This window comes from Hesperophylax consimilis, chromosome 7 (assembly GCF_061612785.1).
Source record: "Hesperophylax consimilis isolate HC1 chromosome 7, BYU_Hcon_1.0, whole genome shotgun sequence".
Lineage (NCBI taxonomy): Eukaryota > Metazoa > Arthropoda > Insecta > Trichoptera > Limnephilidae > Hesperophylax > Hesperophylax consimilis.
Genome location: NC_142842.1, coordinates 36,573,905 through 36,590,703, shown reverse-complemented (window position 1 = coordinate 36,590,703; position 16,799 = coordinate 36,573,905). Strand labels below are relative to the sequence as shown.

Here is a 16,799-nt window from a genome sequence, read left to right as displayed (position 1 = left end):
TTCATCTTAACCATCTCTTTTCTGTTTCCACTCTCTTGCGACTCTCAACATACCCCAATTGGGGATGCCATAGAACCACAGGCTCCGAGCAGCTGGGAGTAGTTGAAACCCTTATACCGTATTCACAGTTAAAAAAGTACCTTCTTAAAAAAAAAATACTTCCATTTTATGAAAATTATTAATTTCAAAAAATATAATTAGAATAAAATAACTTTGTATGAATACCAAATTATTTGAGTATAACATATAAACCAACCGGTTTCGATTCAGTAAAAAATAACTAACTAACCATCACGCCATTTCCTCGCAGTAGGCAGAGAGGACAGATCGCCAAACAATGCTGTCTCGGCAGTAACTCTTTGCCTCATTCACATTTGTACATCGTCTCATACATACTATTCTGTTACTCCGACTCTTGACATCGTCTCATTCATGCTCTTCTGTTACTCCGACTCTTGACATCGTCTCATTCATACTCTTCTCTTACTCCGACTCTTAACATCGTCTTATTCATACTCTTCTGTTACTCCGACTCTTAACATCGTCTCATTCATACTCTTCTGTTAATCCGACTCTTAACATCGTCTTATTCATACTCTTCTGTTTCTCCGACTCTTAACATCGTCTCATTCATACTCTTCTGTTACTCCGACTCTTAATATCGTCTTATTCATACTCTTCTGTTACTCCGACTCTTAACATCGTCTCATTCATACTCTTCTGTTACTCCGACTCTTGACATCGTTTCATACATGAAAATAAAATGTGAACATGAAAAATAACTTTGAAAATTGAAGAATGGTTAAAATTCTCTGAAACAACCCATTAAAATATTAATATAAAGCTATTTTATGATATATCTTTGCACCTAAATGAATACTTAAATAATTTATCGGGCGATAGAGATTTTAAACATCCCTTTTGCCAAAAAGATATTCTTTCGATAAACCATTAAATTTTGTTTTGAATATAAAATTTTTATTTACGAGACTCGTAGCTAAGTTATTTTTCTGTTCGGCTCGACGCGTGTTAATTGGTTGATGTTTGTAATGGCCGGCTACCAATAATTTCATTAATTTATTAGATACACAGTATATTACAGTTTTTTAGTATATTAATTTGATAATATTTTTCAAACAGTTACTAATTCATTACTCTGGACAGATATTTTTCAGTTTTTAACCTGCCTGAAGCCAGTAGGACTATAGCATGTCTAAAATGGGGTATGTTTTGTGTGCTGAAGGGGGTGGGGAGGGGAAAGAGATAAGGAAGGCGAAGGTTGGGAGTACCTGGTTATTCAAACCTGGTGTCACCAAATATGGATATGCCATTTCACTTTTTAATTGGTCAATTGAACATTTCACCTTTGAATCTTCAAATGCACGACTTTTTAGATTGGAAAAATGTTTTTTTTTAAATAATTATTATTTATGATTGTGCTTAGATGATAAGAAAAATTATTTAAAAAAATCAATTAACTTTAATTTTTCTTTTTCATAAAAATTATGTTTTCAGGAAAATATAATCTTGAATTAATAATAAACAATAGTAAACAAACGTGTTTTTAAGAGCTAAAGGCGTGCTTCATTCATACTTTTTGTTTTAAAAATTGAAAGATTACTCACTCGCACACAAAAAAACAACAAAACAAATATGTGTAATTGCAGAAAAAAGTTTTAAAATTATTTAATATACGAGTATTATACATATTATTATAAACAAATTCCATCCAAGCAAATTCTCAAACGATATTAGGTATTACCCCATAATATGTAGAAACCTAATGGAATTACCATCTTATATTTACTTACCTAATTTCTTTAATAAATAATACAAAAAATAATAAAATATAATTATCTCAGGGTCTATATCATATTCGTGGATGCTGTGCGGATGGTATTTTTTAAGGAAAGGAGAGAGGAAGTTCTGGGATGGTGACATTCATACTTAAATTTGATTTTCTGGTCTTACGGGACATAAATAATGATTTTCGAAAAAACATATGATAACAAACATTTTTTTTATATTATGGCCTATGTCATCTTTGGGGATATTTCGTAGAAGCTATTTTGGAGGAGAGGAAACAGTGAACATGTTGTAGGTGGGAGGAAAGACAGAGGCCGTCAAATCGTTCCACAGCCAAGATGTTGAAGCGTTAAAACGACCAGTTCTCATGTGACAAATGCCAACTGCGCACAAATGTAATAGTTCTATCATTAGATGAGTTTAAGGGTTTTAATATATGCATTATACAATTGCATAACACAATCCAATGCTTGTTAATTAGATTTCTAAATTCGTTCAGTTTTGATTGGTGAAAGCGGGAGTTTGATCTAGTTTCAATTCATCAATCACTTTAATCACGAAGCATTTCCCTCGCGGGTTACTTTTAACGTGCTTTCTGTACAAAATTCTTGTTGCTCTTTGATGCTTTATCGGGCTGCTCAGTTCAGCTTTCGGCCTTTGTCCTATGTTAACCTACCAGGGATACATAAGTAATGTACCTTCTGTAGTAAAGTTCACCAGGCAGAGGGCAGAGGCAGTTGAAACTAGTCAAGCCAGGCCCCATCGCCCGGATGACATTTGGGCGGCCTCCCAATGTACAAACAAACTACATAGACATACATTTATAACTACCCTACTATTATCTATCTACAATTTGTATTGCGCTGCCTGTGAGTAGTGAGGCAGAGCGTTATGACTGTTATGACTTGACCCGATATTCCTTCGTATCTACGGGGGCGGGAAATGTCTTGTTAATAGACACGGTTTCATTTTCAAAATGGCGGACAGAACTAACGGATTTTTCCGAAGTTCGTTTACTTTTGCACGGAGGAAAATGAATATTGCTAATTTATTAAGAATCTCATAAAATTATGGACAAGCGACATGTTCAAAAAATCCAAATAATCCCAAGACAGGTGCATGAACACGTGTTCCGATATATTATGAATTAACTAAAAGTTTGTAGGGAAACGGTCTGCAATCCCGTTTTTAGTCGAATTACCAGATTAGAGATTCTCAATAAATTAGCAAAACTCGTTTTTCTTCGTGCACCATTCAGAATTGAAACGTTGCTGGAAATGGCTTTAGTCATGTTTGGTGACTTTATCTGAATATCCAGGAATCCCCCCCTCCACCTTTTTCTTCTCCATATACTACTCCTCCCCACTAACTTCAACCTCAATATATACTTCAATTTGGGATGCCACAGGCTCACTAGCTCCAGACGGTTGAGAGCAGTTGGGACTATTGTGCGCTATTCACATATAAAAGCTAAGACCTAGTAGTTTTACTATCAGGCTTCGCCCGGGTTTCAAGCCTTGTTTTTAAATATATTTTTTAAAATTTTAAAAATATTGAACACACTATCACAACAATTGATTGATATATCACCTTATTCAGTTTTGTTTCTTCAGAGAGCCGACAAACAAATTTTCTCCTTAGATCTTTTCATAAACACAATAAAAGTTCACTGAATTCTTCAAAAGTTTATTAGAGGTGTTTAAAGGTGCTTGTTTTATTGCGCTTTTTAAATGACTTAAATAGTTTCGCAGCTGATAGCTCCGTTGTAAAATCTTTGAATTTATCATTTAACGATTCATTTAACATGTACCAGATGGGTTACAACAGAGCTTTCGGGATTGCGACAGTCATTTTCCTTCTGAAACAATGTGCAAAAGTCCCGCCGTGGAAAATTGACGCACGCGCGTGGCGGGGTAGGGCCGACGCGCGCGGCACCAGTAGTACACCGCCGCACCACCGCACCACCGCACCACTCCCCGCGGACCGACAGCAGACAGTCTGCGAGTCCGTTCTCCGTTCTGTCAGTTCCGTGCCGAGTGTCCGCGTTCGAGCCGGGCCGTGGCCACTTCCCGCTAACTCTATTAATACCCTGTACCACTTTACAACAATCCGCAAATGTCAACCGCCAATTCGTGTGAAATTACCGTGTAATGGTTGTGCTCATTTGACTCGGCCAGCCATCCCGGAGGCGGTTCAAAGCTGCCGCAGACAAAAATTCTCATCGCTGTGAGATACTTTCTATTGAGGTAGGCATGTTTTTCTTGGTTTGTCAAAAGGATTTTCCGTTACGTTTGACTTTGTTCCAAATTCCTCACTGACAGCTCACCCTGGGAATGTACAAGATTCACTTCAAGATTGACATTTAGAAATGTAGTTTTAGTGATGTTTAGTTAGTTTCGCTACGCCCCACTCGTAAAAGTCGCCCTTCGAGGAGGCGTGAGGGGCGAAAGACTCTGCCACCTCCGCTGAGCGGGCGGAGTGACTAAAGGTGCGGGGAGGAAAATCGATGGCGCTCTTTGTTACAAGAAACTTATTAGTGGAAGCTTTCATTGATAACTTTCAGGGTACATTTCTGTGCGTTCGGTATATTGCCACTTACGCTTGCACTTGTCCGAGTCGAGGAGCTGTCATCATCAATACAAGCGTCATTCTTCGAATCGAAAACAATCAATCATTTACCACTTGGGTCAAAGTAATAAAAAACTTATAGTGTACTTCAAAATAAATAGTAGTGCTTATTGAACACGATATAAACAGTTTTCGTGCCCTTTATGAAGGACTCTTGAGTCGTGCATTTTCTTTCAGCTGCGACATAAACATGTTTTTCTTATACATATTATACTGACTTACACAGTTTTGCCATTTGGTTATTAGTATACATTCCAGCATTCTTGTTGTAATTGTAACAGAAATATATAAACAATCTATGCTCTGTTTTCACAAAACATGACATTCTTTAGGTCTGTGTCAACGAATTTGTTGTGCCAAAATAATATTTTTAGATGAGCATTTTAATCGTGCGGGTCTTTGTCGGGAATGTTTACTTGTTCGGTGACGGACAAAGAAAATGAATACAAGCATGTCTGTGTTCGTGAAAATACATTGCTCGTCTTAATAAATGCGTTTACACTCGAGTAAATAATCTCTAAGTGAGTTAATATAATAATATTTGTAAGCTGTAAAACTAATGTTTGGAAAATGCAAACATTCGACTTTACGATGTTTATTCACGCTCGTGAAAAATTACCCGATATGTTTCATGCTTTAATTACTATCAAAATTTTCATCCCTCATTTCTAGTCAGTTAGACGACCATAATTGCTTCATCAGGGATATTTGTCAATTAACATCTTGCATAGCTATCATCATTAATTAGTACATGATATTTGTTTTCTCCAGTTTTTTTATATAGGGCGACCAACTGGATATCTTCCTTCTGGAATTATTAATATTTGTTTTCGTAAAAGCAATTACTTTGTGGCTTGCCATAATAACAGTATAAACACATTTTTTAACACATCTGGCTTCAGAAGTGCCCTTCCTTTAACAAAGGGGAGGTTGTAATTAAGGGGTATATATAATTAAGGGTTAACATCACCCTCCCGATGAAGGCAATGATCTTTTGAAACCGGTAGAGATGTTTCAAAGTAAGGTTTTTAATAAATTAGAAATATTTTATATCGATAAGTTTTCTCGGTGCCTGTCACATTGCAAATAAAACATATTTGTTTTATTTCAACTGGCATACAGATTTGATTTTACAGTTTTATGACTGAAAAAATACAACGATCTGTTTTTAGTACATTTAGAAAGCCTGACACAAACGAAAGCAGTTATTAAATAATATTAAAAGTGGATGGTACCACACATTTCAGAAATCATTAAAATTGAAAATAAAAACTTTGTTTATTGATTTCTTCGAATGATGAGCAGTTGTTACTAGATAAATCTTTTACAGGTTTCACTTTGGCGTTTTACCAAGGAAAACTCAATAGATCTTCAGCGATTAGTAGTGTAAAACACGTGTAGTGTAAAAAATAACCAAACTATAAGATAAATATTTAGAATTTTTGGATGAAAGTCAAAATATGAAGGTAGAAAACAAAACTAATGGATTGTTTCACTAAATTTGAACAATTCATAAAATTTTAAAGTTAAAATTCAAGTTCTGTTATTATCTAAGTACTGTGAAGAAACCGGCGCAAGATGAAATAATAACATAACTAGAATAAAACTTTCACAGAACTTATGACTTATGAATTTGATCAATTTTTTAAATTCTGCGAAATAACCCTTACTAAGTGGAAGTGATGACTTATAAGTTCCAAAGCGCTGGAGATGGAGGGAGTCATGACAGGAAGAACTGGATAAATCAGAACTAGTCTATAAACATGACTAAAAGCATTTCAAACTACCTTTCGGATCTAAATGGACGATTATAAGCTTGGAAGGAAAAGGGTTTAAGGGGTGGGTAGGAATCTGGGGTTCAGTTGAATTCATCCCTGATGGGTCGAAAAAGTCCTGCTGAAAAAGTAAAAAGATATCACTCAACGATTATCTCCAAATTCGACCCGTCACACCGTAGTTGGGCAGCCGTATCCGCCACTAAGACCTAGATAATCCTCACCCCATGAACCCGGGTTACCCCTGCTAAGCACTTGTGGTGACCTACGGCAGAGGAGTTGGTTGTCCAATTGATGGTTACCCGGGCGGCGGTACCCATACCCGCCTTTTAAATTCCAAATTGAGCATTTTCCACTCTTTTTTTATGTTCAGATTGAGATATGTGCTGGCTCACAATTTTAAGGCACAATACAAAACGAACGGTAATAAATTTTCGTAATTGTATAACAATGGTTTAGGTACATCATGTCTTTGTTTATATTCAGCTTTGTGTTAATGCTGAATGTGAATAAACCAGTATACGTGGGGTTAGTAACCAGTGACCTCTGAACCCAGAGTCATTAACTTTACCACTGTACGATAAATAAATAAAGTTGGACCGTACGAAAGATATGGAAAGTTATGTTAGCTGTGTGAAAATTAAAAATTATTATACATAACTAAATAAATTAGGGTTTACTTTATGGTAATAAATATTATGGATACACAGGAAGAAAAACGAGTATTACTGATTTATTAAAATCTTGTTAAAAACGGGATAGCTTACCATTTCCTAATAAACTTTAAGCACATTCTTAATATATCGGAACGTATTTTCATTCACCTGCGTTTGTCCTGATAGTACACAATTACAAAATTTTTATGAACACGTGACATTGCCATAACACTTTCATGATTTACTGGTAGTTTATTAGGAAATCTGTCAAATTATTCTTTAGACAACGCGCCTTGTTTACAATTCTATTGTTACTCCGCATTTAAATTATTGTTCTAGTGTTTTATTCTTATGTAACGAAGCCCAAAATAATAAACTCCAGGTTATACAAAATAGGGGAATGAGGATGATTTTAAAATGCGACATTTTTACTAGAGTTAAAATTATGTTACAAAATTTAAATATGATGACAACCAAACAACATATAATATATAATACGTTAATAATGATGTATAAGCTTCAAAATAATATGCTCCCAAATTATCTGCAAAGAAATGTTATGTACCATGAAAATGTTCACAATTATCCTACGATAAGACGCAGAGATTTTAGGCTTCCCAAAACTAAACTTTCATGCACACAAAACAGCGCGTTTTATAAAGGGCAAAAACTTTATAATAACCTACCAAATGTCATAAAGGAAGCCACAAGCCTTAGCACTTTTCGTAGGACATGTGCTTTATATGTAAAAAATAATTTTTGATTGTTGAACATACTCACCAATATTATTTTAGTCACCTAGATATCTTATATAATATAATTTTGTGTTTTTTATCTTTTTCTCTTAAAATGTAATTTTTATTTTTTATATTTTCCTACTAGATGTATGAAAAAATTTGCGTACATCTAAATAAAGATTCAAAAACAAACAAACAAACAGGCATGCAGTCCCGTTTTTAACAGGAATACGAAATATTTGAATAGATTTTTAATAAATTAGCAATATTTTATATCAGTAAGTCGCATGTTTGCCGGTGGGAGTATGGCACCCCCAATCAGGGTATACTGTGAGGTTGATGTGAATAGTAAGGGGAATGAGGTGGCGGTGGGGGGGAGATTGGGAAGTATCCGGCTATTCAATTCTGGTCAATACTTAACACGGCTAAAACCATAAAAACCAACCAATTCTGAATTATGGTTTTCCAACGAGAGTATCTGCCACTATGCATTTATTTATTTTATTTTATATTATAGAAACAAACAATACATTGGTTACAGTGGTGAAACAATTTACAGATATTCAATATTTGAAGGTATGGTATGTATCCTTCTAATGTCTTATATGTGGTATGTATATTCAGTAATTACCGGGTGACGTATATACTATATATAATAGGTGTGTGTGCATGTGTATGCGCATTGAATTTTATATCACTGACATGACGCTCCTTTGAAATTTGAGCAGTTTATCCGAAAAAAAAAACTTATGCTACGTATTAATACCAGTGGCGGCTCGTGACTTTTGTGTGTACTAGAGTGCTAATATTATTTAAAATGGCATTTCTGATGTTGTTGTAGCTAAAACGATTTTTTTTCTAAAAATTGATTTTTTGTATGAAAAAAAATTCAGGAAATTTCAGTTTAGCAAAAATTTAGAATTTTTTTTTTTGAAAACAAGAAATAAAAAATCGTTTTCATCTACAACAACATAAATAATGTCATTTTTTGTAATATTAGCACTCTAGTACACCCAAAACTCACGACCTGCCATTGAATTAATACGCGAGCCGAACTGCCGAACTTAAACTCAACTTATGAGAAAGGAACGAAGCAACTGCAAATCGCGCGAAACGCCGCTTGCAGTTGCTTTGTTCCTTTCCCGTTATTTGTGGCTCGGTTCGCGTTTCGGTTCGCAAATGTATACGTACCATTATAGTTTAGACAAATATGATTGAATATATATGAAGAACACGGGTAATTGGCGAATTAGATGCTGCATTTACTGTCCATTATTACTATCATAGAATCGTAATTAATTGTTGGGTAATTATGCCGTGTTGCTTCGACAGCACATCGTTAAAGGGGCCATCATCAGGCAGATGTGACAAACTTTGACTGAAAATAGAGAAAGCCCAACACGGCATGATAACCTATAAAATAATCACTATGCCCGTGAAAATTTGATTTCAAAACCATCATCAATATACCTGCTGTTTGATTTTTATGAAAAAAATTATTAATTATTGTAATGTTGATTCTTTGGTGTTTGACGGTATTGGTATTGTTGGTTCAGTGAAAACGAGCTTGTTTGTGAAAGTACGTTCAATATTGATATTTCCTTATCTTCAGGTTTAATATTTGCGTTGGATTTATAATATTATAATGGCGATTGTAGCGCTTGTTTAGCTAATCGCCTCTTGCGCCATCTGTAACAAATGTAAGTAATGGCGTGCTTTAGTCACAGACATTTCGTGTTAACTGACAAAATGGAAAACATTTATTCGAAATCCAAATGAGTTTTCTAAATGAAAAACTAAATCATTTTAAAATGAAACCACGAAGAAGAAATTTCGTTTTTGCGATATATTTCTATCAAGAATTATAGTAACGGGTGTCTTAGAATGTTTTTGGTTCCGATCATATTATTTATTGATATATATAAGCCTAAAAAGGTTTTTACAAAGAAGTGATACATGATGCAGTGTACATAGGAGAATATCTGTATTATACCTACAGGAGATACTGACAATAAATAAGGTACAAAATACACAATTGTAAAATTGTGATTACAAGTGTAATGAGAAAATATTAAGAAATAATAAAAAAAAAACTTAATATGAAGCAATATTAGTAAAATGTAAGAGTAACATATAATAAAAAAAGGAATTACAACAAACTACATATAAGACATAATATTAAAACTAATTTACCAACGCTACTCTAATTTGTAGGATTCTACAAAGTGTTGGTATAGATTATGCTTAGTTCTATAAATGGAGTCCATAAATTAATCAATAGCATCCCCATACTTGTTGCCCAGATTATGCATCCTATTGGTTAGTGAGTGTGTCTGATAGTTGGTCGTGTATGTATTGCAGAAAAATGTTATATTTTATCTTGTATTCCTAGTCAGCAAATGGAATTTAACAGTGGCAACGATGGCAGGACTATCAATTAAGTTGTTAATGACTCTATGTAACACAAATATTGCCATGTGATCTGGAGTTTTTTGGCTAAATAACTGCAAAATCCGATTGGCTACAACCGCAATGCATTTTTCTAGCAATGTGGAGCCATTTTCCACCTATAATTTCCATCTATTTATTCCCTGAAAGAGTAATTATTCGCTGAGGAGGCATCAACTAGCCACCGAGTAGTCTAGGGCCTCGATTCTCCACGAAGTCATTCCACTCGAAGTGGTTCGACCCACTCGTAGTTCGAGTGGAATGACTTTTGACTTTTGGCTCATGTAAGTGTGTACCTTGGACGAGACTGATTGACTAGCCGTCTAAAAATGTGCAATTTAATGGCATCAAGTGACTTCTATTATAACTTTTCGTATTTTTATGAATACCAACTACTTGAACCATTTCAAAGCTGTCATCTGATGTGCGATACCTTGTCGAACAAGGCGCAGCTGAATTTCCCCCCCGATCCCAACATAACACAAACAGACATGTATGTATTATATAGCCGCTATCGGCTGCTGGTGATGCTGAAGTTGAAGAATATGAGGCTCCAAAATATGAATTTTTAGTTGGGTTTTTAGGTTAAAAAAAATACCCTACCGAGAAAAACACAAGGCCTCCAAGTCTATAATAGCCAGGTAACATTTTAAACACCCATATGAGGTAAAAATTGTGAGACGCAATTACGCCGTTCTATTTATACAAATAACTTTACCTTAAAATGTAGTAAATTTAAATGATTCACCATTTCATGTAATATAAGAATCTTGAAAATGAAAAAAAAAACCTTGTCGAATCTGCACAACAAAAGGAGTGAGACCCGGTATATTTGCAAACGTTGTAATGTTGGCAAATCTACCATACAAAAATGATATATTAAAGTGTTTTAAATAAATACGAGAATTTTCAATTGATTTAACCCAGTATTTTCACAATTTTCACTTTTAAGAAACCCTTGACAACTTTTCAAGTTTTATGTTTTTTCGGTAGGTGCTCATAGTGTTAATAAATAAATATCCGAATTTTTGAAGAATTTTCCTCTCAGTTAAAAATAGTAAAGCCTTGAATATAAATATTCCGTTCCGTGTTCTTACGTTTAATTTATTTTATAGTGTTTACAATATCTACATAATTTAACTAAATCGTGTTGCATAGTTTCATTCATATTAGCTTTAATAACATCGAAATACGCTTATATTACGTAAACACTTGTGTGGGAGGCATTATATTCAAGAATAGCAATGGTGGATCGATTTTATCTAAGTAAATTTATAGTATTTATAGGTGCTATATAGAGTAAAGCGCACTTGGGGTAAAATATCACCAAATAGCGCCATTAAAACCTTTATACCGTTATACCGTTGTGGTGCGAAATTTATTTCTGTGAAGGAAATTGCAAAATAAATTTATTCTAAACTAGAATAGTATATTTAACTCTGTAATTTTAAATTAGTAATTCTGGGATTTTGAAATACGTACGTCTATTTGAATTTCACTATTGTTTACGGTTGAATGAATGCAAATCTTGGAAATGAAAATTAACCACTTCTCGACATCCGATCGAATTGAAACTCGACATATAGACTCGTTATCGATGACAGTGCATTATATTAATCAATCGATGATTTTGGTGTCAATCACGTACGCAAGCGGACATATACGTATTTTTCTGAAATCGGTCGATATTACAGCATATACGAAATAAATATCGGTTTTACCCACTTGGCATCTGGCAAGGTTGGTAGCACGGTTGACTCAGGATCCAGGGAAGGAGGTTCCATCCAAAATAAAATAAAAGTTTTTTTGATGTTTTGTAAGTCATTTAGGTATGGTAAAAATCTTTGTTTTTTACAGTTTTTTTGTTCTTATTTAATACTTTATAATCAATCTATAAATAGTTACTTTAATACCTGCCTAATTTACCTTAAATCATGATATTTGACATAACTTAACAAAAGGAATTATACAATCTGTCCAAAAAACGTTAATATATCAATGGATATCAATTCTTTCTTAAAATTCAGTCAAAGTTATCCATCTAGTTAGCCATCTTTTTAAAATAAGGCTTGCTTGAATGATACAATTAATGAAGTAGTTTTTCAAATAACCTATCCAAAATTTGTAATATTTTCCGTATATATAATATGTTGGTGCATAGCAGTTTTTTTTTAATTTTAATTTGACGCCTCACAAGAGCGCCCGTATGTATAGTGTAAAGGCATGGGAGTTATGTCACGTTGTGAGGCGGGTTAAGATAGGGAATATAGGAAGAGATTTACTGACGTGGGTCTTAAAGAGGTCCGGATTATACGAAGGAGGAAAAATAGGCATGAGTTTTATGGAGAAATATATAAACAAAAACAAGATAAATATGAAATGCCAAACAAGTGAAAAGAGGACTTCGCTAAGCTCAGTCACAAATATAACCACACTATAATAGAATTCAAAAACATAATTCTTTAATTAACCGCTTAATTATGATTAATTACATGAAACATTTTTTTGTATAATTATTCTGGTCCATTAGAACTTATGCAGTATAATTTAATTAATTGATAACATGAACCAGCGAACTAAACATCACGTAAAATGATATGTGATGTTCAGTTCGCCACTGTCAATGTTACCGCTAGGGTGTTAGGCAAAGTGGTTAGACGGCCAAGCAGTTCTATCTTAATTTATTTAATCTTTTTTTACTTTTATTTCCTATTACAGTAAAAGAGTCCCAACCACCCTGAGTTTGCTGTGAGATTTAAGGAAGTCTGACAGCCTCCGTGGTTGAGTGGTTACGATACATAATAAGAATAATATTTGGATGACTTGTATAGCGCCGTTTTTGTGCAATATCACCTCAAGGGCGCAGCCATATTTCTACAATGATCTATGTTATTACTAACTATATATGGAGATAATATACAGTACCATACTTACCTTATAGGTCACTTAAGATTAACACTAAATTAACATTAACCAATTGTTTATTAGCGAAATTTAGATACAGGATTTAGGACATATTGTAAAATTGGATATAATTGGACACAATATATGGGTATGACAGCTTAAAGGTAAGTTTACGAATTCGGAGGCCGCGGTTTCATATCCCGGCGTGCGCAATGAAATTTCATTTGATTAAATTGTGTTTTTTTATTTTTTTTATATATATTGTAAGAAAAAACACCACTACTCAAAATCATAACTTGAAATGGCTCTAGCGGTATTTGGTGACGAGATCTTCAGAACCAGGTACTTCCCATGTTCCTTTTCTTCATATCCTTTCCCTTCCCGACTATCTTCAGCCTCATAACATGCCCCAATTGGGGATGCCATGGTCTCACTGACTCATGGTCTGACCGACGCTTACTTTACGTGAGTGCCGCACAGTCCCAACTGTTAAAAAATATTTATTTTGTACTCTTTTAATTCCAACTTTAGTATTGAATATAATTTGCTTATTGATACAAAATATTGCTTATTTATTAAAAGGGAGTTTTAAACAGGAATACGAATTCAAGTATTTAAAGACATTTTCTAATAAACTATCAGTAAAACATGAATAAGTTATGCCGATGTCGGAACACGATAACCAAGATGCTTACCTAACTAATCTCTTATATTGTAAACATGAAAGTAATTTCCACAAGGTTATTAACTTAATGTTACGTAAAAAACAATTTCTCCAATTTTATCAATTTAATGTTATGTAAAAAGCAATTTCTCCAATGTTATGTAAATACTACATATTATCACAGAAACAGTGAAAAAAATGAAGATGCTAACCTTATTTATCTCTTATATTGTAAACATGAAAGTAATTTCCAAAATGTTATGTAAAAAGTAATTTCTCCAATGTTATGAATTTAATATTAAGTAAAAAGTAATTTCTGCAATGTTATGAATTTAATGATATGTATTTGTGTCACATTACCTACTTCATATGAACTACACCTATCAATTTGAATGTCCTGAAACGGGAAACCTTCCCAGTTGGACAGTTAAAGCTTCATTATTCTATAATTGTATCTAATAAATAAATAAAGATATGATGTATGAATGTGAATAAAGTAACGCTTTTATATCATCTGTCTGCCCCTAGAAGAAATGTTTATACACTATTATCTTTAACTCTCGACAGGCCAAGATGCCAAACAAAACGTCTGTAACCAAGTGGGTCTTCCGACGACCCCATGCATTTTTCTGTCTTATGAGCTTTCAAACTATAGAAATCCCAATTATTCAGTCAATTATTAATGGTAAAACACTAAAATGATATATCAAGTATTTAAGCTAATATAAGGAAGATAGTATTTGTGGGTACTACCTACTCCCCCACTTGGCTGCGGAATAGTTAATACCATCCTCAAGGAAAAATGATTATAAATCTCAGTAGTTAGTTTTTTTTCATTTCATTGTGGAAGATCACATTTCAGTTTTGAAATGGCTTTAGGTGTGATTTATCTAACTGTTCTTTATCCTTTCCTCTTTATTCCAACACGTCACAATCTCGGAAATAGCCCCACTCCTGGCTCCAGACAGTCTGGACTAGAATTAAATAAATAATAAAAAAAATCGTACATCAGAGAAACGGGATATTATGTATAATAGTTTTCCGTGTTTTTTTCTTTATTCTATTCGAGCATAAAAACGAGACGACAATAATGTCTTCTAAATGTGGAAATCTTACTCTGCCAATAACACTTTGTGGACTGCGTCAAATAAAAAAAAAGCAAACAATATCATCTCTGTTTCTATTCCGTCCATAAAATAATACAATTTTCCTTCATTTAATCTCCTAGCTATTGATCTAATCCCTTCACTCCCCTATTTTCCCCAACTTTTAGTACGTAACTATTCATTCTGTTATCTTTTTGCCAAAACTATGTTACAACGGGGTAAACAAGATCCGCCAGCAATATGCTATTATTTGAGCTATGTTTCCATGGACGACGGTAGCTATACTACTCGGCATACATTTTGATATTCCATGATAAAAACAGAACATGATTTTTACAGAAATAAAAATATACCCTTATTATTTTTTAGGTTATTAGTCCATGTTGCGCTTCTTCCTTTTTTAGCCAACGTTTAGGACAATGATAAATTGTCTATCACCAGGGCAGATGTGTAAATTGTTGTGAAGTGTGTGTTTATGTATATCTAATAATAATAAAAAATATATTTGTGTGATAAATGTAACTAAAAATACACGTTAAGTTTAGTGTACAATGGTTTAAATAGGTACATAAAAAATGAACAGCAAAAAATAATGTATAACAGTAAGTAATACATAGTTTCTTATAACTCGCCCCTCTAGGCTAGCCGGTGTTGAGGCAGTAAATTTGCTAATTATTTTATAATATATTTATTATCACCTAATATTTATGTAGAATATTGTGGGACTAAGCTTAGTAGTTCTAGATATTTGTTATTGAACGGCTGAACCAAAACTAAACGCAGAAAACCACATTAGGAGGTTAAACTTTGCAAAACGGTATCATTTCTACATACATAATCATGCACTTCTCCACAATCTACACATCTGCTTACTGTAATGCTGCCTGCCCGAAAGGTTGGCTAAAGAAAGGACGGCATAAAAACCCAAAAAATATTCTCGATTTTTTAATTGTTATCAAATTTAATTTCTAGAACTTTTATTTATTTTCTTTTATACAGGGTGTCCGGAAACTCGTAGTACAAGCGGGAAACTGGTGAATCTACATCACATTTGGAGTCGATTTTGTAGTATATTTTTTTTTTATTTGAGCTTTCGTTATCGAGTAAATCGAGTTTGAAGTTGATTTATTTTTTTTATTTTTTTAATCAAATTCTTATAAATTATTACTTAAGATCAAAGTACCCAACTAATTAAAACTATTTGAAAGTAAAACAAATGAAGAAACTCGGATCTGAAGCATTATTTTGTAATCACCCTTCATTTAACCCGGTGTAATCATAAAATATTTCTGCTCTGCAGGGTTAAAACATCTGTTATTCAACCCTAAACACCAGAAAAAACTTTAACCCTAAAATAGCCAAAAAATATTTTTTTTTGGTTTTTTTTTTTTTTTTTTGAAAATGCTCAAATCAAAAAACTTTATGTTTTTTTGAGTTCCCCATGTGGTGTAGATTCTCCAGTTTCCCGCTTGTACTACGAGTTTCCGGACACCGTGTATATGCCTTCTGAAGGCATTATCAAAATGTTGGATAACGCCTTCAGAAGGCGAAACAGCTGTCACGCGTAGTAACAATTACGAAGCAGAACTTTAATTGTGTACAATGTTGTGTTGTGTTAAATGCACTGTTTTTATAAATTGATTAATAATATTATTGAAAGTATAATTTGGGAGAGTAATCAACAACTCTGCCATCCCAAGAAGTGGTTCGCAACGTTTAGTGACTTAGCAGGGTGCCCGGGTTTATCGGGTGAGGTGTGTTCAGAGCTTTTCGGCGGATGCGCCTGACCACCAGAAACCCTTTGACTTCTTAAACTGGTCTCTCTCGACCCATCGCCTCGCACTTCAACGGGAGGCATGGATTCAAACGTCCGTCTCTCTTGGATACACTAACTACTAGATTCTACCCTACCTACCCGCCGCTTATATCTTTGTCCTTCCCAGAACTTCATCCCAGCATCTCCAAAGATGACATAGGCCCTGAGGGAGATTATTTTCCTCAGGGCCTCCTGTATGGTGTAAATGTAAAAAATAAAATAAAATATATATAAATAGAAGGAAATATAAAATAAAATA

At 33.9% G+C, this 16,799-nt stretch overlaps 1 protein-coding gene across 3 annotated transcripts in view; it reads left to right on the top strand.

Annotated features, from left to right (window-relative positions):
- Window positions 1-3,849: 3,849 nt before the first annotated feature.
- Shab (potassium voltage-gated channel shaker cognate b) overlaps window positions 3,850-16,799 on the top strand; it is a 120,181-nt gene continuing 107,231 nt past the window's right edge. For all 3 annotated transcript variants that reach the window (XM_089633456.1, XM_089633455.1, XM_089633454.1), the window contains exon 1: window positions 3,850-4,052. The gene's annotated coding sequence lies outside the window, so the exon portion shown is untranslated. The remainder of the gene's footprint in view (window positions 4,053-16,799) is intronic.